This window comes from Trachypithecus francoisi, unplaced genomic scaffold, assembly GCF_009764315.1.
Source record: "Trachypithecus francoisi isolate TF-2019V2 unplaced genomic scaffold, Tfra_2.0 Lachesis_group15, whole genome shotgun sequence".
Taxonomy (NCBI): Eukaryota; Metazoa; Chordata; class Mammalia; order Primates; family Cercopithecidae; genus Trachypithecus; species Trachypithecus francoisi.
This window is the reverse complement of record NW_022681460.1, coordinates 67,876,090-67,900,691: the sequence shown is the minus strand read 5'-3', so window position 1 is coordinate 67,900,691 and position 24,602 is coordinate 67,876,090. Positions and strand designations below refer to the sequence as shown.

At 37.7% G+C, this 24,602-nt stretch overlaps 1 long non-coding RNA gene across 1 annotated transcript; it reads left to right on the top strand.

The window, feature by feature from the left end:
• The first annotated feature begins 4,601 nt into the window (after nucleotides 1-4,601).
• On the top strand, nucleotides 4,602-24,189 carry LOC117098044. Its single transcript, XR_004443151.1, has 3 exons — nucleotides 4,602-4,612; nucleotides 6,602-6,609; nucleotides 24,061-24,189. It is a non-coding gene; the product is annotated as an uncharacterized LOC117098044 (long non-coding RNA).
• The last annotated feature ends 413 nt before the right edge of the window (nucleotides 24,190-24,602 follow it).

Genomic DNA, 24,602 nt, shown 5'->3' with positions numbered 1-24,602 from the left:
TTAAGAGAGTGTGGTCAAATGGTCCAAGGAGACTGTTCAGGGTGAGAGCTGGGGAGGGAGAGGTGATTTGGGCAGTGAGGTTTCCTGGGAAAAGCACCTCAGTAGGCAATTTCATGTGGAAGTTAAAAAGCCTTTTTGGACATCAATTCAAAAATAAAGCACAAAAGACAATGAACATGGCTCCAGATGGAGGCTGGGTTATAGTTTACTCAGGTGTTGACAAAAAATCAATACTGCCACCACCTATTGATGATTTATTTCAGTAATTACTCTTGAACCCATAACTAAAATGCTGTCAAAATAGGACAACCTTGTGCTCCTAAATGCTTGTGCTTTCTTCTTTCACTAGATTAATTTACATGTAATAATGAAAACAGCACAGTTCTCTGATACTGATCAGTCAGCAATCTATTAAATGGTTTTAAAAACGGGAGAAAAAATTAACAACTGCTTTCAAACACCTTTGGCTTGGGTGACTCAGTTATTTTCCCATTGGTCTGGTTAAAATTGTTGGTCCATAGAACTAATCTGGAAGCATAAGGACCTAACACGCTTTCTCTCCAAAGTGAAAAAACCTCAGTGGTTCATGGGAAGTCTCAGCCATTGTCCATCACAACCCTCAGCCTTGTGTACCTGGTGAATGCTCTCCCAGGTTGTTGGAGAATTTTCTGGACAATAAATGTATTTATTTACCAGGCAACAGAGGTGTATTTAGAAACAGCTAATTGTTGTAATGCTCTTTCATGATTTAAGCTGAAATAGAAATCATTTATTAGTGATAAATAGTATACTATCTACCAGCTGATCCTCGCTTTACCATTTCTAGAACCATATGAAATAAATCAATTTTTTCTTCTAAATCAGTGAATTAGAAGACCTGAGATGCTTGAAATTGAATGAAAACAAAATGCATCTTTATTTTCAATAACATCTGACTCAGCCATAGAATGTATTTGGATTGTAAATGTAGGCCAATAAGCCAGTAGTATTTGTGGTACCTATGGCTTTAAGTTCAGTAGAAATCACACACATTTTCATGAAATCTTAGTTGTTACACATATCTTGAAATAGGTTTTTGTGACCATCACCCTTTGAATTGATAATAGTTGCCCATCATATTGTTTAGATGTTATTTAACATGTCAAAAATATCACAATATTTTTTTTTAGAAGGAGTCTCAGTTTGTTGCCCAGGCTGGAATGCAGTGGCATGATCTTGACTCACTGCAACCTCTGCCTCCCAGGTTCAAGTGATTCGCCCACCTCAGCCTTCTGAGTAGCTGGGATTGCAGGAGCCTCTCACCACGCCCAGCTAATTTTTGTATTTTTAGTAGAAATGGGGTTTCACCATGTTGGTTGGCCAGGCTGGTCTCGAACTCTTGACCTCAGGTAATCCGCCCACCTCAACCTCCCAAAGTGCTGGGATTACAGGCGTGAGCCACTGCACCTGGCCAGAAAATGTTTATTTTTAAAACATATGATAACTGTATTTATATGAAGTTGATTTCAATTATACTCCTATGTATTTTATGCTTTCAAAATATTTTTCTGAATACTTAGGAGTAAATTTCACCAAAGAAGTGAAAGATCTATATACTAGAAATTACAAAATATCGATTAAAGAAATTGAAGATGACACAAATAAATAGAAGGATATCCTGTGTTCACATATTGGAAGAGCTAATATTGTTAAAATGTCTGTATGGCCCAAAGTGATCTACAAATTCAGTGTAATTCCTGTCAAAATTCCAATGTCACTCTTCACAAAAATTTTAAAAACTCCTAAAATTTATATAGAACCATAGAAGACTTCAAATAGTCAAAGACGTCTTGACCAAAAGGGACAAAGCTGGGGGCATCACACCATGAGATTTCTAAACGTATTACAAAGCTATGATAATCAAAACAGCATGATACTGGCATAAAAACAGACATGTCAACCAATGAAATAAGATAAAGAATCTAGAAATAAATTCACAAATTTACAGTCAATTGATTTTTTACAAAGGTGCCAAGAAAACAAAATGGGGAACTGACAGTCTCTTCAACAGTATTGGGAAAACTAGAAATTCACATGCAGAAGAATGAAAATGGTCCCTTATCTGACCCTTATGTATGAATCAACTCCAAATGTGTAAAAGTTTCATGTAAGACATGAAACTATAACACTACTACAATAAACATAGGGGAAAACCTGCGTTACATTGGTCTGGACAGTGATTTCTTGAATATGACCGCAAAAGCACAAGCAACAAAAGCAAAAATAGACAAATGGGATTGCAACAAACTAAAAAGCTTCTGTACAGGAAAGGAAACAATTAATAGAGTGAAGAGACAACCCACAGATTGGGAGAAAATATTTGCAAATTATACATCAGATAAGGGGCTAATATCCAAAATACATAAGGAACTCAGACTACTCAATAACAAGAAAACAAATAATCCTATTACAAATTGGGCAAAGGAGTTGAATAGACATTTCTCTTTTTTTTTTTTTTTTTTTTTTTGAGACAGAGTCTTGCTCTGTCGCCCAGGCTGGAGTGCAGTGGCTGGATCTCAGCTCACTGCAAGCTCCGTCTCCCGGGTTCATGCCATTCTCCTGCCTCAGCCTCCCGAGTAGCTGGGACTACAGGCGCCTGCCACCTCGCCCGGCTAGTTTTTTTTTTTTTTTTGTATTTTTTAGTAGAGACGGGGTTTCACCGTGTTAGCCAGGATGGTCTCGATCTCCTGACCTCGTGATCCGCCCGTCTCGGCCTCCCAAAGTGCTGGGATTACAGGCTTGAGCCACCGCACCCGGCCGACATTTCTCAAAAGAAGACATACGAATGGTCAACAAGTATATGAAAAACTGCTCAACTTCTCTAATCATCATAGAAATGCACATTCAAACTACAGTGAAATACCATCTAACACCTACTAGATTGGCTATTATCAAAAAGATGAAAGATAAATGTTCAGGAGGATGTGGAGAGAAGGGAATCTTTGTGCACTGTTTAGGGACATTGTAAATTAGTATAGCCATTCTGGAAAACTGTAAGGAAATTCCTCAGAAAACTAAAAATAGAACTACCTTATGATCCAGCAATTCCACTTCTGGTATATACCCAAGGGAATTGATACCAGTGTGTCAAAGAGATCTCTGCACTCCCATGTTCACTGCAGCATTATTTACAATAGCCAAGATACGGGAACAACCTACGTGCTCATCAATGGATAAGTGGATTTTTAAAATGTAGTATCTAAACACAACAGAATACTATTCTGCCTAAAAAAAAACCAAAAAAAAAAAAAAAAAAAAAAAAACAGGAAATTCTGTTATTTGTGGCAACATGGATGAGCCTAGAGGATATTATGTTAAGTGAAATAAGCCAGCTACAGAAAGACAAATACTGTATGATATCACTTATGTGAATCTATAAAAGATAAAACTTGTAAAGAGTAGAACAATGGTTACCAGAGACTAGGGTGGAATGGGGTGGATGAGGAAAGGGAAGATGTTGGTCGATAGGTACAAAGTTTCAGTTAGACAGGAGGAATAAGTTCTATTGCACAGCAGGGTGACTATACTTAATAATAATGTGTTGCATATTTCACATAGCTAAAAGAGAAGCTTTCAAATGTTCTTACCACAAATGTAAATATTTGAGGTGATGGATATGCTAAGTACCCTGATTTGATTATTCTGCAATGTATACATGTATCAAGACATCACATTGTACCCCGTAAATATACAATTGTTATGTATCAGTTAAAAATAAAATAAAATTTTAAAGCTATGTTTTTTCCAATAGGCTTTTCAACAATGATCTTGGAGCAATTGACATTCATAGCTAAAAAAAAAAAAAATGAACCTTGCCATAAACCTCATACTTTATACAAAATTAATTCAAACTGGATGACAGACTTAAATGTAAAACATAAAACTATAAAGTATTTGGAAAAAAAACTATTCAGAACCTAGGGCTAGGTGAAGAGTTCTCAGAATTGATCCCAAAAGCATCGTCTATACAAGGAAAATTGATAAACTGGGTCTCATCAAAATTAAAAATCTTTGCTCTGTGAAAGGTCAACAGGATGAAAAGGCAATCAGACTGGGTGAAAACTTTTATACATTTCTCATCTGACAAAAGACTTGCATCTGGACTACATAAAGAAGTCTCAAAACTCAACAATTTAAAAAAAAACAATAAAAATGAGCAAATCCATGAGGAACAGTTTCACTGAAGAATAAATACAGATGGCAAATAAGAACCTGAAAAGATCAACATTATTAGCCACCAAGGAAATACAAATTAAAATTACGATTTCACTATGCACCTATCAAAATGCCAAAAAAAAAAAAAGATAATACTAACTGTTGGTGAGGATGAGGGGAAACCAGATTACTCATACATTGTTGATAGGAAGAAAATGTGTCAGTCACTCTGGAACATAATTCAGCAGTTTCTTCGAAAATTCAACATGCACTTGCTATACTTAGCAATTACCCTTTTAGGTATTTATCTTATAGGAATGAGAAACTGTGTTCACACAAAAACAAAGCATGGATGTTCATAGCAGCTTTATTTGCAATAGTTACTAGTTAGAAACAACCCAGGTTTCCATCAAGAGGCGTATGATTAAACAGCCTGCCGTTCATCCATACCGTGGGATGCTATTCAGCAGTTAACAGGAGTGAGTGATCGATACATACCATGACCTGGATGAACCTAAAAGGAATTATGCTGAGTGGGGGGGGAAAAAAAAAAAGCTATTTTAGAAGTGTCATATAATGTATGATACCATTTATATAACACTTTAAAAACATTACAGAAATGAAAAATAGATTCGTGGTTTCCAAAGGTTAGGGATTTAGGGGATATGTGCTATAATGGAGTAGCACAAGGAAACTTGAACTGAAGGAATGGTTCTGTATCTTGGCTGTAGTAGTCATGACACAAAGCCACGTATTTAATTAAATTGCATAGAATTATGCACAGACATAATCACATGAGTACATGTATAACTACTGAAATCTGTATAAGCTTTGTGAATTGTGCCAATGTCAATATCCTGGTTTGCATACATAGATGTTAGCAATGGGGGAAGAGCCAGTAAAGGGTACACTGACCTCCCTGTATATATTTTTGCAACTTACTATGAACTTAGTATTATTTCAAAGTAAAGAGCTTTTTAGGCCAGGTGCGGTGGATCAGGCCTATAATCCCAGCACTTTGGGAGGCCAAGGCAGGGAGATCACTTGAGGAAAGGAATTCAATACAAGCCTGGCCAATGTGAGGAAACCCAGTCTCTACTGAAAATACAAAAATTAGCCTTGTGTGGTGGCACACGCCTGTTATCCCAGCTACTCGGTAGGCTGAGGCATAAGAATTGCTTAAACCTGGGAGACGGAGGTTGCAGCAAGCTGAGATCGTGCCACTGCACTCCAGCCTGGGTGACAGAGTGAGACTGTCTCCAAGAAAAACAAAACAAAACAGTTAAGAACTTTCTAAAAAGTCAAAAAACCCAAACATGGTTCTCATTATGGATGTTGCCAGACTACCAACGTGTCCTAAGTGATAGAAAAATAAAGGTTAAACACTATTGTTAAAAGTCCCTATTATAAGTGAATTCTTATAAATCATGAACTACTTGGTTGGTAGATATCAAGAAGTTAAATAACTGCTTTTGTTCAAAGAAAAATAGTCCTCTTGCTAACCACATACAAACAAGCAGATGCAAGCTCATTTATTGGGTCCTGACTTGCCCAGTGGGGTTCAAACCAGTGAAGACCAAAGACAGCCTGCCTCCTTCATCTCTTCTTCTCTCTCTCCTTCCTCCCTTCCTTCTTTTCTTTAAGGAAAAATCTCCCAGTTTATTAAGCAGGTTTGTGTATAATTTCTAGGTAAGACTAGCTCCAGAGCAGTCTAATTCAAGTGTTCTCGTTTATAAGAGTCAGTAAACTCGAAGCAGAAACTGCTTCTGCTTGAAGTACACCATGCACATTGTTGCTCACAACAAAGCAGATTTATTCTAAGATTTTTAAACCGTCAAGGAAAAACATTTCTTATAAAAACTTAAAAAAAAAAAAAACCTCAATATTAGTTTCTAGTGAATTAGATAACTGATGTCAAGGTTCAGTATTTGGTGGCTAAAACAGACTCCTAAATACAAGAAATCAATTTTAAAACTCTCCTTCTTGCAAGAAAAAATATGAGATCCAAAGAATATTACCTGGAGCCAGGTGCAGTGCCTCACGCCTGTAATCCTAGCACTTTGGGAGGCTGAGATAGGTGGATCACTTGAAGTCAGGAATTCCAGACCAGCCTGGCCAAGGTGGTGAAACCCCCTCCACTAAAAATACAAAAACCAGCAAACTGTCGCAAGAACAGACAACCAAATACCACATGTTCTCACTTATAGATGGGAATTGAACAATGAGATCACTTGGACACAGGAAGGGGAGCATCACACACCGGGTTCTATTGTGGGGAGCGGGTAGGGGGAAAGGATAGCATTAGGAGATATACCTAATGTAAATGACGAGTTAATGGGTGCACCACACCAACATGACACATGTATACATATGTAACAAATCTGCACGTTGTGCACATGTACCTGAGAACATAAAGTATAATAATAATAATACAAAAATACAAAAACCAGCCAGGCATGGTGGCGCATGCCTGAAATCTCAGCTTCTCGGGAGGCTGAGGCAGGAAAGTTGCTTGAACCTGGGAGGCGGAGGTTTCAGTGAGCTGAGATCGCACCACAGCACTCCAGCCTGGGTGACAGAGCGAGACTCCATCTCAAAAACAGAAACAAAAACCAACAACAAAGGAAAAACAAAGAATATTACCTGGACAACAATGTCATGGTCTTCAGTCTTTTGACCGCTGGCAGGATATGGCATTGTCCATTTTTGCAGAATATGAGATAGAGAGGAAGCAGGCAGATTTAGCTTGATCCCTTAGTATCCATTGTTCCCTTTTTCTCTATAAAATTATTTTTCCATAATGTAACTTTTGATGTCTAAAATATTGTTTCCAGAATAGAAAATGTGCTTGAAATCTCACTACAGATGGGCCTAGAAGGAAATAAGAAAATTCTGTTAGACTTGTCTTACATTAAAGAGCATTTACACAATAAAACCCATAGCAGTAGATCAAAAACTTGACAAATAGCTGTGCATTTGCCTCAATTTCCTCACCTGGAAAGTGAAGGGGCGGTCTGGATGAGCTCTAAAGGTATTCCTGTTGCTTAATTTCTCAGGATTCTGAATTCTGTGATAATTCAGAGCCCCACATCCTGAAGCCTTAAATCTTGAGTCTCTCAAAGTTTTTAGTTAAGAAGACAGTGATGGTGAATGTCTACTGTCCATGGATTACACGCCGGACACTGTTTTAAGTACTTCATATGTCTTAATTTATTTAATCCCAAAGCAGTTCACTGAAGAAGGTGCTCTTGTTTTCAATATCCTCAATTTAAAAATGAAGAGACTACTGTGACTCAGGTCAACAAACTCACCTAATAGATACTGCTAATAAGTGGTAGAGATGGAACTCAAACCATCTAACTGTAGAACTCAGGTTCTTAGCCACTAAACCCTGTTTGCTTGTGAAGTTAGGGGCTTTGCCCAGAAATGTTGTGATAAAGCAACCTTGTCCATTCAAGTAGTTATAGACATAAATTGCCACACATTGCGAGACATGATGCAGACCTCAACCAAGCAATTTGGTCCACAATTCAGATCAGCCACAGCACTAACTTGCCCTGACTACATTTTCGGACTTTCAGCCATTTCATTTTTCTATATCAGGCATAAATTCCCTTAGGCATTTGAATCATTTCCTTCATACAAATTCAGAAACCTTGTCTATATGTGAATTCTTTAGTTCAGGGATTGGCAAACGTTTTCTGTAAAGAGACAGATAGGAAATATTTCAAGCGTTGCCGGTAGTAAAGGCTGTCACAGCTACTCAACTCTGCTGTTGTGGCTCAGAACCGGGCTGTAGTTTGCCAGCCCCTCCTTTAGAGAACTTGGCATTCTCTGTAATGGTTTCTTTGGATAAGCCAAAGGTGTAATAGTTGAAGATAAATTTCCCTGTTCTATACGATGAATTTTTTTTTAACAATTCTGGATTTTAGAGCCTACCCTAAGCAGATGATCCCTTAATTTTTTAAAGAAGTTCCCATTTATATCAAAAGTAATTTTTTTAATTTTGAGAAAAAAATTCACAAAGTGCAGTTATGTGTCTCATATAATCAAAACGAGGCAAAGTGCGATCTAATTTTGAAGACATTGCTTTAAAAATTATTTTTTTAATTTCCTCTGGTTGTTACAGTATACTAGTAAATATTCCAGTTTTTTTCTTCTGCTTCTGAAAGAAATACGCCCTTTTTTTCTCCTAAGGAAGGTTCATATACAAGGGTTTTGATTTACTTAAGAGTAACGCTCAAGGTCATATTTAAGTACTATTAGTACTGCATTATGTTGGTACTAAAGTGCTTAATGGACGCTCAGCATTATTTTTTGTATCCTGATTTAGCACTAATGTTGGATTATTGCTGATCTATGCAGCTTTACGATTAATTGTCCAAATTAGGTCAAGGCAAGCCTCTGTGTGAAAAAAACGGTCATAACTCTGTATGTTACCAGAGTGCCGAGGGCACGTTCACAATCACCGTCTCCTATAAAGGAACAGGCTATCACCTGAGGCTTTTGTTCAGACTAGGGCAGACAGAACCCGGGTTGGAGGCGAGGGGTCAATCTAGATAAAGAGTTAAATATTTGGTATGCTGCATAGCATTGAAGACAACGTCTGCATGCAGCTGTATTCAATTTTTTAGTTGGATTCTGGCACACAGTGACAAAGGCATTTGTCTGAAGATAAGAGTGACATACTTTTGGTAACCTAAGATGTGTTGTGATGAAAATGAGAGAAAGCAAATAGTATGATTTAAGAGCAGTCTGATCTTTTTGGCTTCTTTACAATGTATGCTTTAATAAATTTGTTTAAACTTGACTTGCATTCCTTGATATAAAAATTCATAGTGACTAACAGTGTCATGAATGCTGCTTAAATGAATCTGGAATCTAGAGAAAACACATGTATACAAACCTAGCAAGTGTTATGGTCTTTGGCTTTGCAAAGACAACGTGAAATAGAAAGTGCTTATTGAGTTAATTAAATGATAACATACCAAGACAATTTACTATGGACATATTTAACCTAGTTTTTTAAAAAGAAAAAAAAAAAACTATGATAAAGTGAGAAAATCTAGGACTTGCTAGAGATGAAAATTAACTGGTTTTGAAATTAACCGGTAGAGGGCTATATCTGAAATTAAACTTATATTACTTTCACTAGATGAAATACCATGCAAGAGCTTTTCTAAACGAATCCTTTACTTATAGGAAGTTAATATTTCATAATGCCATGAGAAACACAGCAGTAATACATTTTCAGCAAGTAGGCACGTTTCGCCTTAAGACAAATAAAAATAACTTGTCAGTTATACAATCCTAAATTTTGTGTTGTTTTGATTTTGATTACAATAGTCCCCTATTATCCTTGGTTTTGCTTTCCTAGGATTCAGTTACCCAAAGTCAACAATGGTCTGAAAATGTAAAATGAAAAATTCCAGAAATAAACAATAAGTTTCCAACATTCAAATCTCATGCCATCCCGCCCTGTCCTGCCCAAGATAGGAATCCAGGAATCATTCCTTTGTCCAGCGCCTCAGTCCTGTTTGTGCTACTGCCCATTTAGTCACTTAGTAGCCGACTCGGTGATTTCAGATCAACTGTGGCAGTATCGCTGTGCTTGTGTTCAAACCACCCTTCTTTTACTTAATGGGCCCCGAAGTGCAAGAGTAGTGATGCTGGCATATGGTTATAATTGTCTTTTTTTTTTTGGAGACAGAGTCTCTCCCTGTTGCCCAGTCTGGAGTGCAGTGGTGTGATCTTGGCTCACTGAAACCTCCGCCTCCCAGGTTTAAGGGATTCTCCTGCTTCAGCCTCCCAAGTAGCTGGGATTACAGGCACCCATCATGCCAGGCTAATTTTTGTATTTTTAATAGAGACGGGGTTTCGCCGTATTGGCCAGGCTGGTCTCAAACTCCTGACCCCAAGTGATCGACCTGCCTCAGCCTCCCAAAGTGCTGGGATTACAGGTGTGAGCCACTGTGCCCAGCCAATTATTCTGTTTCTATAATGAGTTGCTGTTAATTTTTTACTGTGCCTAATCTATAAATTAAGCTTTATCATAGGTATGGATAGATAAGAAGAAAACATAGTCTAGATGGGGGTTGGTACTATCCTTAGCTTCAGGCATCCACTGGCAATCTTAGAACATAGCCCCCTTAAATAAGGGGAGACTACTGTATTATAAGGTTATACCGAATTCTGAATCTTAAACTACTTCACAAAATCAACTTTGAAAGGTAAGTATTATTTAGAAAGCAAAACTTCAAGGTGAAGGCTTGTGAATGGAATCTGAGTGTATATCACAGAGAATGAGAAACGATCATGTTCTGCCTCCTTAGCTCAACTCGTACCACCTCTTAATTTTTTTATGGCCAAGCTCCAGGTAATTATTTCCCATCTGTTCTTGATTTAGTGCTCCTGAAAATCAAGGAATACTACTGACTTAGACTTTTAAAAAAACTTTTGAGAAAATATTTACTATCCGGAGAGTACTGATAGATAATTAAGTAAGATCAACTGTCCCCTCCAGCCAGCCTTAAATCTGGGAGCAGATGGCCATCCCACAGGCCACATTACTTTGGATATTCCAATAAACTTTATAATGAAAAAGAATATCCAGAATTTTTGTCCCCCAAATGTAATTTAAATTGTATTAGGAAATAAAATATTGCATTCCAATACACAGGTGCTTTTCTAACTCATGATGTAGTTTTACTTATATACGTTATACTCTTCAGGACAAAAACCAACACAATTGCTTACAGTCCAAAATACAATTACTAGTCAAATATATTTTCCAGTATCATAAAACTCCTAAAATAGATCTATGAGTACTATACTTTTATACTTACTAGCATTTGTTTTGCAAGGCCCTAAAATTTATAGAAAATGTAAATCACTTTTACAGTTCATAACTATTCTTAACATTACTTGATATACAAGTATTTATTTATCTGGCATATAGAATGTTTCCATAAATACAGCTGTATTTATATAAATACCCTATCCATATATACCACATATGGATACCTCAACTTATGGTCCATATGGATCTTTATATTTAAGCTCAGTAAAATAAATAATGTCAACAAGCTTTTAAAGTACAACCAATTAATAATATTGGTATATTTTTATTCAGACATACTTGAAGACCTGAGAATAATTACATAGTATTTCCTGAGTGTTTATACATTGTATTATGAACATGTGTTTAATTGTTTCAATAAACTCTTGGTACTCGTATTTCTAATAATAAAATTTTCTATCTTAAAAAAAAGGTGATTGCCTGGGAGTGTTACCATTAAGACTGAATTGATTAAATGCAAATTAATGCAAGATGCAAGTAATAGTGCTTTTAAATAAGTACAGACCTGCATTGTAATTGAAAAATACTCACAAAGGACTGCTTCATACTCCATGCTAAATCTCCCAGTGATTTTATCAGTGTGCTACATAACAGAAGAGCAATAGGCATGATGTGCAATGAAGATAACCAATTTCTTAAATTAACAAATACTAAGGAGATAGCAAAGAACTACACTTTTCCTCCTGAACCAACACATTGCTCTTTTCTGTTGCCTCTAGGCCACGCCTCCCATCCATTCATTTGACTTAAATTACAGCCAACTTAACTAATTTGTTAGGAATGTTTTAAAGCATAAGCGCCATATACAATTTTTACATTTGTTTCTCATGGGCCCTTAAAACATTCGATTTGTCATCTCTTCTACGTTAGAAGAGGTGACTCACTTCCAGTTCACCGGTCAAGAATCGGTAAGACAGAAAACAAACCTATATTCCAAAGTTTAATTCAAGGTTTGTTAGATTGTACAGATTCTGATGTCTCCTTCAGTTTCCTTCTAAAGAATGGAAAAGTTTGAAGCAATGCTCTCTGACAGGTCAAATCTGCCCAGGCCAAGGAGATATATAGATGCCCTGGTGCCACAGATTTTTCTCATGGCCTCTTTCCCCTAAGTCTCAGCAATTGGATTGTCACTTGGGTCCCCGACACAGGAACTCTAAGGAAAGATGGCTTCTCAAGGAAGGGAAGGGAAAGCCCTGTGAACAATTAGGGTGATAACACTTGCCATGTGAGTTGCTTTGGGCTCCTTTGAAACTCAAATTCCAGAATGTAAGCCTGTGAACTGTAGCAGGAAGCTAAATTAATATCAAGCATGAGCTAACTTAGGGTTAATTCTCAACCACCACCAATGAGTAGACCTGTTAGGTTATATTCCTGATCAGATCAAGCAGAAAAGGGTAACGAATTATACTTTCAAAGGCATGTCAAAGTAATAGAAGTAGCAAAGATACAAAATGTATCAATTGTGCCCAAATAATACTTTCTTTTTCTTTAGGTAAATTACCTTTTGAAAAGCATGAGAATTTTTTTTATGTATCAATTAATGTTTCCTTCCAAAAGCTTCATTCATTAATTTCCTGCAAAAGAAAAACTTTGCTCTGTTGGATATGTTTCTTAATGACTCTGACCTTTTAGTTAACACTGCATATGGATAAAATGCTTTATCATGGTTAATGAATTTTTCCATGTAACAATCCCTTTACGTTGAATAAATAATATTATTCATTATCATTAATAGTCCTCACTGTCAGAAACAAACAGTACAAGTAATATCAAAACTATTCTAAATGTTCTTAAGTTACATTCCATTATTGCTTTTTTAAAGAGTCAATTCCCATTTCTATTGAATAGGTTGATTGCTTAAAAATACTCATTAAGAAACTGTTATGCACCACATATTATTCTGATTTAACTGGTCTAGACATTGGCATTTCTAAAAATCTCTCTGGGTTTTTAGTATGCAGCCTAGGTTGAAAATCGTTGCTCAGGAGGCCTGAGTCTGGAATGAGGACAGGAGGCTTTCACAGGATAGGTGACATTTGAGAGAGACCTAAAGAGAAAGTAGGAGTTTCCCAGAGGTTGAAGGATGGAGAAGAAACAAAGAGGCTTGACACAACCTTGGTGGGACTGGACCATCTGTTCTTGGGGAGGTAAAAAAGGAAGTGACCAGAGGAAACCAGAAGGATTGGTCAGGGCCACACTGAAAAGAACCTTCACAGCCATGCTGACAAGTTGAATTTTATTCAACTGGTCACAGGGAATCACTATATCTTCACATTTTTAAGAAGCAAATATGGCCTGAGCTGATCTCTGTTTAAGATGAAAAACCTGTGAAGTGGAAGATGCATTAGAGCACGAGAACTTTGAAATTAGCAGAGGTTTGCATCCTTCAGGTGAGAGATGATGATAGATTATGATTGTTCCAAACTGACTTGCTCTATTGTACCTTGGATCACCAAATAAACATCATAGCTTCCTGTACTCAATTTTTAAATGTTATCAACAATTGCTGTAAATATCATGTTAATTCTATGCCCAGAAGATAAAAATATTTGGCAAAAACCACAATTAGTTTCGCACCAACCTAATAATATTCTTGATCCACAAGGATTTCAACAACTAATTCCTTGGTACTAAAGAAGCAGAAAATAATTAATACCAAGTGTTCTTTTAAAAAAAATCTAGTATTTACTCAACAGATTTGAATAAATGAACTAATCAGTAGTTGTACCAACTCAGTTATTAGTCCTATAGTAGACACTATAGAGAATGTACAGGGAGCACCAGTGGGTTGGAGGAACAAAGTTAGCCCAACTGAAATAATAGTGCACAGTTTTGTACTAATGCTGTGATGTAGATCACAAGTATAGGTGGCATTCAGAAGAAAATACAAAAAGTTTTGGAGGCTTCAGGGAGAATAAGGATCCATTTTATTTTACTCCTAGTGGATGCTCAATAAGTATTTCATTAATACTGCATTGTATGGTATAAATATTTGTTTAGTTATTGCTCATTGAATAAGTGAAATCAGTCTTCAAATTTGCTCTAAAGATGGGCAAGATTTTGGATTGATGACATAAAATAGGGCTTTTGAGATAAAGGAAATAAATGAAGACACTGATACAACATAGAGGTTATAATAACCATATCAAGTATTTTAGTTTTAATGCTATCAGGACCACTGGAGGAATATTTTGCTTGCAGAAGAGAAAATTTAAAATGAGAAATTATGTGTCTTCAAATATCCAAAAGCGAGGGAGGCTTTCACTAGAAACTCTATGACTTTCCAGAAAGCAAAATTATGTCCCAAGAGCAGATGCCAACGCTACAGTTTCATGCAAACTGAAATTATATCCCTTGCCAGTAAATTTTTTTCATCACTTGGTTTTTACTCAAAGGATTAACTTGGTGAGAATGTTACAGAAGACTTTCAAGCATAAAATAAGGCATTGCACTAGGAGATCTTCAAAGTTTGTTCCAACTCTTATAGTTTAAGTAGCAAACATTAGAATTTGTTTGGGTTCACGTGGCTAAGTTTGGACCAAAACAAAACAAAACAAAACAAAACAAAAGAACCCAGAAGACTTCTGCCTAGCATATTAATAATTAAAAAGCAGAGTTTCTCACATTGGAATAAAAAGCACAACACAACTAAAGGCTGCCTATAAAAAACAAATTTGAAAGAGAAAGACACAAATAGATTCAATGCAATACCACCACTTTGGAAAATCGTCTGGCAGTTTCTTTAAAAACTTAAAAATACACCTACCATATGATCCAGTCATTCCACTACAAGATATTTATCCATGAAAAATTGAAAGCATATGTCTGTTCAGAAACTTGTGCATGAATGTACATGAAAATTGTATTTGTAATAACCAAAACCTGGAAACAAGCCAATATCCATCAAGAGATGAATACATGAGTAAACTATGGTATAGCAATACTATGGAATATTGCTCAGTAATAAAAAGGAATGAACTGTTGATACGTGTGATAAGGGATGAACTCAAAATAATTATGGTATGTGGAAAAAGTCTATAACACAAAGAGGTGAACATATTGTAAAATTTTATATAAAATTCTAGAAAATGCAAACTAGACTTTAGTGAAAGAAAGTCAGTAGTTGTCAACGGGTGGGTGTGGTGTAGTGAATGCAGATGGGAATGGGCAGGAGGGAGAAATGACAAAGGAGAATGATGAAACTTGGGGGATGCATATGTTCATTATCTTAATTGTGGCACTAATTTCATGGACATGTAAGTATATATATCAAATTGTATGCTTTAATATGTGCGGTTTGGCACACCATTATGATTAAAAAGTCAGAAAGTTACAAAGTAGCCATATAACAATGTAATTTCAGAATTGATACATAAATTTTTTCTTTCAAGAGATGTAAGATAGGACAGGATGTGTAGAGTAGAATAGTGACTTCACACTTGATAGGAGACTCTCAAAAATGATTCTTGGATAAAGATTACTAGGACTACTACCAGAAACTATCTTCATGATCAACAGACCCTGTGCTAGATATGCTCGCTGAGCCAAAGGATCCAAAGCTGGCTTAATAGGTATAACCCATCTTCCTCCTTTTAACCATCAGCAGTCCAAGAATCTAGTGCTTTTTCATTGACATTTTCCACCCATGTGTCTTAATGACTTAGTTTTTCGGAAAAAAAAAAAAAAAAAAAAAAAAAGCTTTTGTTACGCTTTAAGCTTTCTGAAATTCTGTAAGGATTTTTTTTTAGTAGCAAAAAATGTGTGCAACAATGCATCCTATGTTAATGTTAACTGGCAGAGGGTGATTAACTTCCCTTTTCCATTGAGTTCTGCTCTCACTTCTGCAGGTGAAGAGAAGTAGCACAAAGGGAGCTGAGAAAATGGGTGCCAATGGATGCCATTTAATCAAGAGATTCCTGCCATCAGTATTTAAGGCAGAGCAGACAAATACTACCAGATGGTACCAACCACCATAGGGAACAAGACACAGTTGGAACATTAAGTCAGAACCCCAGAATTCCCAGTCACCCGCCACTCAGGCTCATTTTGGTCACTGTTTGCCTAATCATAACGCAACCATGGGCCAGGCACAGTGGCTTATGCCTGTAATCCCAGCACTTTGGGAGGCCAAGGTGGAAGGATTGCTTGAGTCTGGGAGTTCAAGACCAGCCTGAGCAACAAAGTGAGACCCTTGTCTGTATCAAAAATAAAAAAAAAATTAGCCAGTCATGGTGGCATGTGCCTGTAGTCCCAGCTATTCCAGAGGCTGCAGTGGGAGGATTGCTTAAGCTCAGGATGTTGAGACTGCAGTGAGCTGTGACCGTGCCACTGCACTCTGCACTCCAGGCTGAGTGACAGCGAGACCTTATCTCTAAAAAAAAAATTACATAATTATGATAATGACGATGTACTGTGTATTTTACGCATTAAATTTCTTGGGCCCCATTTCTGCCAATATGGGTAGGTTTACTGTACCTCAGCATAAATTGTATCATGTATGTGTGCCTGTAAATGGGCTATAAACCTCACCTTAGAGGTTTTTTTTTTCTTTTTTTTTCTTTCATTTAAAATATCTTTATTGGAATCAACACTATGGAGGGGACAGCTTGTACTTTGTATAGTTATCAAAATATGTACAAAGGGCTAATTAATTGGCATAAAATAGGTAAAATAATATTTTTCAATGAAGTTTACCTCAAAGAACTTTATGGATACCACTGCCCTTACAGGCAAGCCCCAAAGCCAAATACCTATCCTGTCACCTTTGAAGTCTAGAGATAGCTTATTCTTATCTATCCCTTCCTCAATTTCCATCCCTGGTCTGATTATTGCCTCATCCCCTGTCAGAATATCATCATATATGCCCAGGGCAAACTTTTCATTCAGGGCGCTCTCAGAGGCATTTTGTGGCTGCTGGCTAACGAAACATGGTACTTTTGGCAGAGTATTGAGGTAAGCTTGCCTTGTCAGAACCAATTGTAATCAAGTTGTGGAGGAGATCTGTAGCCCCCTATTTGCCTCTGATCATCGTGGTTTAGCATACAAGATATTTCCTAAATGAACCCTATCAGTGTTGCCTGCTCATATTACCATTGGTCAGTTAGCAACACTTTGTTAATAGACCAGATTAGAATTTGCAGTCCACTCCCGTAAGTGCTAGTATAGTTCTTGGGCCTTCTTCAAATATTGCTTTCTGTTTTCATGCATCTTTTTAGGTTGCTCTGTTTGATGCTTTTCATAAGAATTGTTTAATTTAAGCTTTATTATTCTGTTCTCTGAGCAATTTATTGTATTAGTTTAGGGCCACTGGAGGCACCTGATCCTCCCCTAGTTGATTTATGAGGTCTTTAGATATTGTACACTTGGATAATGCTTCAGAAGTAATTAAGCAACATGTGGCTTTGGCAGTTGGAGATAATCAATTCTCAAAAATGATAAAGTGTTTATAATGTACAGTTGATGATAGATGCTTGATTGGGTGGCCTAGAATAACAATCACCCATCAACTCTTCTGCTCACTCACTAAATCGCCCCATCAGGCCTTAGAAATATTTAAGCGTAAGTGAGAACTGTACTCATTCCATCTTGTAAATTGGTCAGAAGCTGTGGCATGGTGAATTCACTTCTCATGCTTAACAAGGAAAGCAAGCACAAGTCTTTCTTCTGTAGTTTATTTATTCAATAAGTAAATATTCAGTGCCTACCACGTGCCACACACTATTCTTTGGGAATACAGCCGTGAACCATGGAGTCAAAAGTCTCCCTTGGAATTTGCATTCTAGTTGGAAAAAAGACAACACCATAAATAAGTACAATATTAGTATGTAGATATGTGTTAAGAAGGAAAAAGAAAAGCAGGGAAGATTGAAACCTCAAAAAGGGAGTTTCTGTTTTTCACTAGGGGCCAGGGAGGACCTCACTATGAAGATGACTTGGGAGCAAAGACCTTTGTGTTTTGGGAATTGTCCAGTAAAGCAATGTTTACTACCCTCAGAGATGGGCATTCCCCCAGGTGTGCTTCCATGTCCCCGAGTGGCTTTGTGCACTAATCTACTGCCTGAGCCAACAGCATAGGGGGACATGATTTATTATATAGCTTGTCAACACTCTTGTCCTGGTTAGGGCTGAATTTTCTGGCTTACTTTCTTCCTAGATCTGAAGCATCTGGCCATGCCTACCACAGGAAACAATTGAAAGAAGAAAGGCAAACAAAACAAATTCTTTTCAAATGATATCACGTGGCTTACAGAGGAATAAAAGTGTGTCCCGCATAGCCCTGTTAAATACGGATGTGTGTTCATGTAGGAAAAGCTCCTCGGAAGGAAAGATAAAATAGAGATGATGAGACTTTGTTGGCTTTCCTTTATAAGTTACACATGAGTAGGCAAAACATTAGTGGCTAAAAGATAAAACAATTATCCAGTTTTGAGATAAACTTTGTAAATATTCATTTACCTTTAGGTTTCACTAATTGCTGTCCAACGAGAGAACCCAGGGTGATAAGTAGTCAATAACACAACACACTTAAAAGCATTTTCTTCATTAGGTTGTATGTAAATCCCAGTGTGCAGTTCTTATTCTGTGTTTTTTGTTTTTTTTTTTTTTTAGTTTCCTCACCGAACTGCTGAAAATTTATCTCTGGCATTCACTTACTGGAATTTAGGGCAATTACATGAGCATAGGTCAGATAATAACTTGTGTCTGTCCATATTTAAATACAATAGATGTTACTTATCAGGCACCAAATAAGAAAGTCAGTTTTCTATTATGCAAATTAACTATCAAACTTGTTTTAAAATATTTAACCTAGTACTAGGGCTGTCATAACAAAGTGCCACAGATTGGGTGGCTTAAGACAGCTGAAATTTATCATCCCACAGTTTAGGATTCTAGAAGTCTGAAATCAAGTTGCCAACAGGGCCTTGCTCGCTGGCTCTCTCTGAAGGCTCCAGAGGAGGATCCCTTCTTGCTTTCTTGGTTGCTGGAAACCCTTGGCATTCTTTGGCTTATAGATGCATCACTAATCTCCATGTCCACTGTCACATGGCATTCTCCCTGCGTGTTCCGTTTGTCTTCTCTTTTATAAAGACACCAGTGATATTGGACTAAGGTCCGCCCTAATGCCATAAAACTTCATTTGAACTTGATTACATCTGCTGAGACCCTATTTCCAAATAAGATCACGTTCACAGGTGAGAGTGGTGGTCAGGACTTTGACATATCTTTTCTGGGAACATAATTCAACCCGTAACAACTAATATCTTAGTGACTCCATTGCACGTTTTTAAACAGGTCAAATATTTTAAGCCACTCATTTATTGATATTCATGAAGATGATTCTTTACTTTGAAATCCTTGGAATTTGAATAAAATCTGCCTGTGCATCTTTGAACAGTAAAGATTTCACTAGTTGCCAGCAAGAGCCTTAGCAGCTATCATTCCTCAGGCTGATCACATCCCCACATGTACTTCGGATGAACTGGAAAAGAAGTCGGCGGGCTAGATACGAGAAACTTGACCTAGTATCCACTTCTAATAGGAACACAAGAATTAGGAGGATGGTAAATAGCTTTCTTCCATAAAACTATGTTCTGTGTTTTGTTATCTTGTTTTGTCAAAACCTTACTTATGACTTTTTTTCTATGCATGGGTTCCATAGGAATATGTAATTTCAAAATGGAAAGAAAATGAATTATTTGAATTAACTGAGTCATATTTTTCCTTCTCCGTATACAACAATAATTAAGAGATAACAGGAATACGTAGATAGTTGAACTGTAGAAAACGTATGTATAGTGATGTAAAAGCTAAGATTTCCCTTGCCATAGTAGGCTCAACAGTTGCAAAAGTAAAGCAGAAATTAAGTCACTGGCCTTCCCCACTGACAGGATGAATCACATCTGTAGTGGGTCTTTTCAGCTCCAATGGTTGGCAGTTGGTGGTGCACACAGAAAGCCCTTTCTCCATTTCTGCAGCTCACTGTGATTATTTCTTTTTTTTTTTTTTTTTTTTCCTTTTTTTGAGATGGAGTCTCGCTCTGTCACCCAGGCTGGAGTACAATGATGCGATCTCGGCTCATTGCAACCTCTGCCTTCCAGGTTCAAGCAATTCTTCTGCCTCAGCCTCCTCAGTAGCTGGGATTACAGGTGCCCACCACCATGCCCAGCTCATTTTTTGTATTTTTGGTAGAGATGGGGTTTCACCATGTTCACCAGGCTAGTCCTGAACTCTTGACCTCACATGATCTATCTGCCTTGGCCTCCCAAAGTGCTGGGATTACAGACGTGAGCCACTGCTGGGATTACAGTTGTGAGCCACCGCACCTGGTCCACTGTGATTATTTCTTTATATATATACATATATACACTTTATGTTCTAGGGTACATGTGCACAACGTGCAGGTTTGCTACATATGTGTACATGTGTCATGTTGGTGTGCTGCACCCATTAACTCGTCATTTACATTAGGTAGATCTCGTAATGCTATCCCTCTCCCCTCCCCACATCCCGCAACAGGCCCCAGTGTGTAATGTTCCTCTTCCTGTGTCCAAGTGTTCTCATGGTTCAGTTCCCATCTATGAGGGAGAACATGCAGTGTTTGGTTTTCTGTTCTTGCTTTAGTTTGCTGAGAATGGTGGTTTCCAGCTGCATCCATGTCCCTACAAAGGACATGAACTCATCCTTTTTTATGGGTGCATAGTATTCCATGGTGTATATGTGCCACATTTTCTTAATCCAGTGTGTCATTGATGGACATTTGGGTTGATTCCAAGTCTTTGCTATTGTGAATAGTACTGCAGTAAACATACGTGTGCATGTGTCTTTGTAGCAGCATGATTTACAGTCCTTTGGGTATATATCCAGTAATGGGATGGCTGGGGTCAAATCGTATTTCTAGTTTCAGATCCTTGAGGAATTGCCACACTGTTTTCCACAATGGTTGAACTCGTTTACAGCTCCCCCACCAACAGTGTCAAAGTGTTCCTATTTCTCCACATCCTCTCCAGCACCTGTTGTTTCCTGACTTTTTAAAAATCGCCATTCTAACTGGTGTGAGATGGTATCTCATTGTGGTTTTGATTTGCATTTCTCTGATGGCTAGTGATGATGAGCATTTTTTCATGTGTCTGTTGGCTGCATACATATCTTCTTTTGAGAAGTGTCTGTTCAATTCCTTTGCCCACTTTTTGATGGGGTTGTTTGTTTTTTTTCTTGTAAATTTGTTTGAGTTCTTTGTAGGTTCTGGATATTAGCCCTTTGTCAGATGAGTAGATTGCAAAAGTTTTCTCCCATTCTGTAGGTTGCCTGTTCACTCTGATGGTAGTTTCTTTTGATGTGCAGAAGCTCTTTAGTTTAATTAGATCCCATTTGTCAATTTTGGCTTTTGTTGCCATTGCTTTTAGTGTTTTAGACATGAAGTCCTTGCCCATGCCTGTGTCCTGAATGGTGTTGCCTAGGTTTTCTTCTAGGGTTTTTATGGTTTTAGGTCTAACATTTAAGTCTCTAATCCATCTTGAATTAATTTTTGTATAAGGAGAAAGGAAGGCATCCAGTTTCAGCTTTCTACTTATGGCTAGCCAGTTTTCACAGCACCATTTATTAAATAGGGAATCCTTTCCCCATTTCTTGTTTTTGTCAGGCTTGTCAAAGATCAGATGGTTGTAGATGTGTGGTATTATTTCTGAGGGCTCTGTTCTGTTCCATTGGTCTATATCTCTGTTTTGGTACCAGTACCATGCTGTTTTGGTTACTGTAGCCTTGTAGTGTAGTTTGAAGTCAGGTAGCATGATGCCTCCAGCTTTGTTCTTTTGGCTTAGGATTGTCTTGTCAATGCGGGCTCTTTTTTGGTTCCATATGAACTTTAAAGCAGTTTTTTCCAATTCTGTGAAGAAAGTCATTGGTAGCTTAATGGGAATGGTATTGAATCTATAAATTACCTTGGGCAGTGTGGTCATTTTCATGATATTGAGTCTTCCTATCCATGAGCATGGAATGTTCTTCCATTTGTTTGTGTCCTCTTTTATTTCACTGAGCAGTGGTTTGTAGTTCCCCTTGAAGAGGTCCTTCACATCCCTTATAAGTTGGATTCCTAGGCATTTTATTCTCTTTGAAGCAATTTTGAATGGGAGTTCATTCATGATTTGGCTCTCTGTCCTGTTATTGGTGTATAAGGAGACTTAGACTCCCACACAATAATAATGGGAGACTTTAACACCCCACTGTCAACATTAGACAGATCAACGAGACAGAAAGTTAACAAAGATATCCAGAAATTGAAGTCAACTCTGCACCAAGTGGACCTAATAGACATCTACAGAACTCTCCACCCCAATTCAATAGAATATACATTCTTCTCAGCACCACATCACACTTATTCCAAAATTGACCACATAATTGGAAGTAAAGCACTCCTCAGCAAATGTAAAAGAAGAGAAATTATAACAAACGGTCTCTCAGACCACAGTGCAATCAAACTAGAACTCAGGACTAAGAAACTCAATCAAAACCGCTCAACTACATGGAAACTGATCAACCTGCTCCTGAATGACTACTGGGTACATAACAAAATGAAGGCAGGAATAAAGATGTTCTTTGAAACCAATGAGAACAAAGATACAACATACCAGAACCTCTGGGACACATTTAAAGCAGTGTGTAGAGGGAAATTTATAGCACTAAATGCCCACAAAAGAAAGCAGGAAAGATCTAAAATTGACACCCTAACATCATAATTAAAAGAACTAGAGAAGCAAGAACAAGCACATTCAAAAGCTAGCAGAAGGCAAGATATAACTAAGATCAGAGCAGAACTGAAGGAGATAGAGACACAAAAAACCCTTCAATAAATCAATGAATCCAGGAGCCGGTTGTTTGAAAAGATCAACAAAATTGATTGACCTCTAGCAAGACTAATAAAGAAAAAAAGAGAAAAGAATCAAATAGACGCAATAAAAAATGATGAAGGGGATATTACCACCGACCCCACAGAAATACAAACTGCCATCAGAGAATACTATAAACACCTCTACACAAATAAACTAGAAAACCTAGAAGAAATGGATAAATTCCTGGATACATACACTCTCTCAAGATTTTAGCAGGAAGAAGTTGAATCCCTGAATAGACCAATAGCAGGCTCTGAAACTGAGGCAATAATTAATAGCCTACCAACCAAAAAAAGTCCAGGACCAGACGGATTCTACCAGAGGTACAAGGAGGAGCTAGTACCATTCCTTCTGAAACTGTTCCAACCAGTAGAAAAAGAGGGAATCCTCCCTAACTCATTTTATAAGGCCAACATCATCCTGATACCAAAGCCTGGAAGAGACACAACAAAAAAGAGAATTTTAGACCAATATCCCTGATGAACATCGATGCAAAAATCCGCAATAAAATACTGGCAAACCGAATCCAGCAGCACATCAAAAAGCTTATCCACCGTGATCAAGTGGGCTTCATCCCTGGGATGCAAGGCTGGTTCAACATATGCAAATCAATAAACGTAATCCAGCATATAAACAGAACCAAAGACAAAATTCAACAGCCCTTCATGCTAAAAACTCTTAATAAATTCGGTATTGATGGAACATATCCCAAAATAATAAGAGCTATTTATGGCAAACCCACAGCCAATATCATACTGAATGGGCAAAAACTGGAAGCATTCCCCTTAAAAACTGGCACAAGACAGGGATGCCCTCTCTCACCACTCCTGTTCAGCATAGTGTTGGAAGTTCTGGCTAGGGCAATCAGGCAGGAGAAAGAAATAAAGGGTATTCAATTAGGAAAAGAGGAAGTCAAATTGTCCCTATTTGCAGATGACATGATTGTATATCTAGAAAACCCCATCGTCTCAGCCCAAAATCTCCTTCAGCTGATAAGCAACTTCAGCAAAGTCTCAGGATACAAAATCAATGTGCACTGTGGTTATTTCTAAAAGTTGCTTGGCCAGTCAGAACCTCAGCTTTCCCTCCGTCACAGCCCAAGATGCCTGCCTGCACTTACAGTCTAGGTTTCTATGTAGAAAAGACAAACTCATTTTCATTAGCTCTCAGTTTGAACCTGATGCTCAGGGCCCAGGAATACTTTTTCTATGACCAGATTTCTTTAAAACCATCAAAAGGAAATGTAGGTTTCTGTAGGACTGGGAAGGATCTCTGCAGGTCCCTCCCTCGGGTCTACTTCCATACCGTGACTCTCCTTTCCAGGACCCACCCTTAAAGCCCAAGGGAGAATATGCCAAAAGAAAGCCCAAGAAGTAGAATCTCTGAGGGGATGCCTCTCATGTGAACTTGGGACAGATATTCCTTTCTGGCTCTGTGACAGCAGCTGTTATTCCCTGACACTGAGCTGAGAGCAGCCCAGCTGAGCATATCGCCTTGCACATAAATAGATACATTTCCATGCTTCCTGATGGAGATGACAGCTCAGAAAGGGGGAGGTCCAGTTTTGGGCCAGAAAGCATCCTCACTAAGAATGTTCTGAGGCTGTCCTTTGGTCTCCTGAGTTTTTACCTTCCTTTATATAAAAATTGCACAGATAAGTCCAT